Below are 2,396 nucleotides of genomic sequence, written 5' to 3'. Positions count from 1 at the left end.
CAGACAGGTCTCCACTGACCTCAGCTTTCTGTCTCTTATCTTTATTCCTCCGTCCTCTTGTCATCCTTCACCCCACCATCAAAACATCAAGTGCTGCAGCATACCCAGCATTGTCCTATCCAGGCAACCACTAGTATGGACCTAGTCTTGGTAGTTTGTTCCCCTGGCGTGGAAGTGAATAAGGATGAAAGACAGACACAGTTAGTCTGGTATATGGCAATTGGGGGTTCTTGCCTCTAGTGAGCAGCAGAGCCCCAGGCATCTGGCTCACCCTGCCTTTATTCATTCAGACATGGGTACAAGCAATTAAAGTAACAATATTCATCTGTTTTCCATTACCATTAGCATATGCCCAGCTAATTTCTATAAAAATTTTTAGTATAATACTGTCTTCTTGTGATGTGTTTTCAACTCTCTATGTCCAGAGATAGTATTTATCACTTCAGCTTTTAATTTAAGTGATTTGGACTTCACCTGTGCTTTGAGAAAAGAATTACTTGTAGCTATCACAGCATCAACAGCTCCAATTATACATTGCTGATATGAGATAAGCTTTGCATCTACGCCTTCACCCTTTATCAACATCCTATGCAGCCTGTGGTCATTACTATTAGCAGTTGTTCTATGATGCAAGCAGAAGTGGGGAGAAGAGATTGAAGGGTGAGTGAAAGAAGAGTGGAAGTGAGGGAAGGGTGAGGGGGTAGCAGGGATAGAGACAGACGAAAGGATTGATGAGGTCAGATTCCATTGGAGTATTTTTAGTGGAGTTGAAGGGGTAGTGCTGAGGGTAATAAAAGACTTAGGTGGGACTGAGAATGGGATGTAGGAGGAGGGGTGTGGACCTTCTGACTGAGGAAAGCTATGTGGCTGTTGGAGCTGCTCAATGAGTTTGTAGACCTGTAATTTGGAAAGTGGGTCTGAGAGAACAGTTTAGTCTAGATAAGGCAGTGCAAAGGAACAGGATGAGGAGAGTAGAGGGCTGATACAAGAAAAGGTAAGAGTGCCTGAGAGGACAAGTGATGTCTGGCACATGAAAAACTTGAGAGGAAGAATTTTTAAAATGAGGAAAACAAATAATATTTCTATGGGAATCTGAGGTAAAGGCACTATATAAGGAAACAAGAAATAAAAAAGAGAGTGGCTTCATCCATTGCCACCTATCTCCAGCTGGTAAGAACGTCTTCCTGCTCTGGTCTGCCTCCAGCCCGCAGTCTTTTCGAGACCACACACCATGCCTTCAACTAAGTTGCAGAGTTCTGATGGAGAGATATTTGAAGTTGATGTTGAAATTGCTGGACAGTCTGTGACAATCAAGTCCATGTTGGAAGATTTGGGAATGGATGGTGAAGGAGATGATGACCCAGTTTCTCTTCCAAATGTTAATGCAGCAATATATAAAAGGTCATTCAGTGGTGTACCCACAAGGATGACCCACCTTCCTTCTGAGGATGATGAGAACAAAGAAAAGTGAACAGATGACATCCCTGTTTGGGACCCAGAATTCCTGAAAATTGACCAAGGAACCCTTTTTGAGCTTAGTCTGGCAGCAAACTACCTAGACATCAAAAGTTTGCTTGATGTTACACGCAAGACTGTTGCCAATATGACCAAAGGAAAAACTCCCGAGGAGATCTGCAAGATTTTTAATATCAAAAATGACTTTACTGAAGAGGAGGAAGCCCAGCTATACATGGAGAACCAGCGGTGTTAAGAGAAGTGAAATGTTGTGCCTGACACTATAGCGCTGTAAGGATTGTTCCAGATCCTAGCTGCACTGCTCTGTTTATCATTGTTAATATTAGACAAACAGTAGGCAAATGCAGCAGCAAAACAATTATATTAGCATAATACTGTCCTCATTACACATGTAGTTTGAGTTACAGATTCCAAACCAATGGCTGAATTTCTTCTAGTCTGAGCAGAAGTTGCTGGCTTTCTTTAATCTGAATAAAACTGAACTGTGGGTTCTCTATAGAGAGTTGACATTTTGAGCTTTCCTTCTTTTTATAAAATAATTTCTGCATAGGTTATTGTCCAGTTAACTTTAGTGAGCTTTTAAAAGTTGGCATTGTAAATAAAACAACTTACAAAAGTTTTCTGTAATAGAATTAGCAAAATACTATCGCTATTCAGAAGCTGAAAACTGGAAAAAGGCTACATGAAGTAACTGTTCTAAGTGGGGTGGTTTAGAATGTCTTCCAGCCTCCCAGAGTCAAGCAGTATCACTGGTATAGATTGTCCTGTATGCAGCAGGACTCCCTTAGTTGAACCTGAGGGCTTGTTTGATTTATTTTTAAATTTTTAATCTTCTCAGCTTTAAATATGTTGCCTACAGATTCAGAGTTTGTGGTTTGGGGAGAAATGTAACTAGACAGTATGTTAGCTTTTCAGTTAAA

General features: G+C 40.8%; 1 pseudogene; it reads left to right on the top strand.

The window, feature by feature from the left end:
- Window positions 1–1,231: 1,231 nt before the first annotated feature.
- Window positions 1,232–1,711, top strand: LOC101571925 (annotated as a pseudogene).
- The last annotated feature ends 685 nt before the right edge of the window (window positions 1,712–2,396 follow it).

Source organism: Octodon degus, unplaced genomic scaffold (assembly GCF_000260255.1).
Source record: "Octodon degus isolate 3935 unplaced genomic scaffold, OctDeg1.0 scaffold00127, whole genome shotgun sequence".
In the NCBI taxonomy this organism is placed as follows: Eukaryota; Metazoa; Chordata; class Mammalia; order Rodentia; family Octodontidae; genus Octodon; species Octodon degus.
Note: the sequence above shows the minus strand (reverse complement) of the source record. Positions and strands in the feature narration are given on the sequence as shown.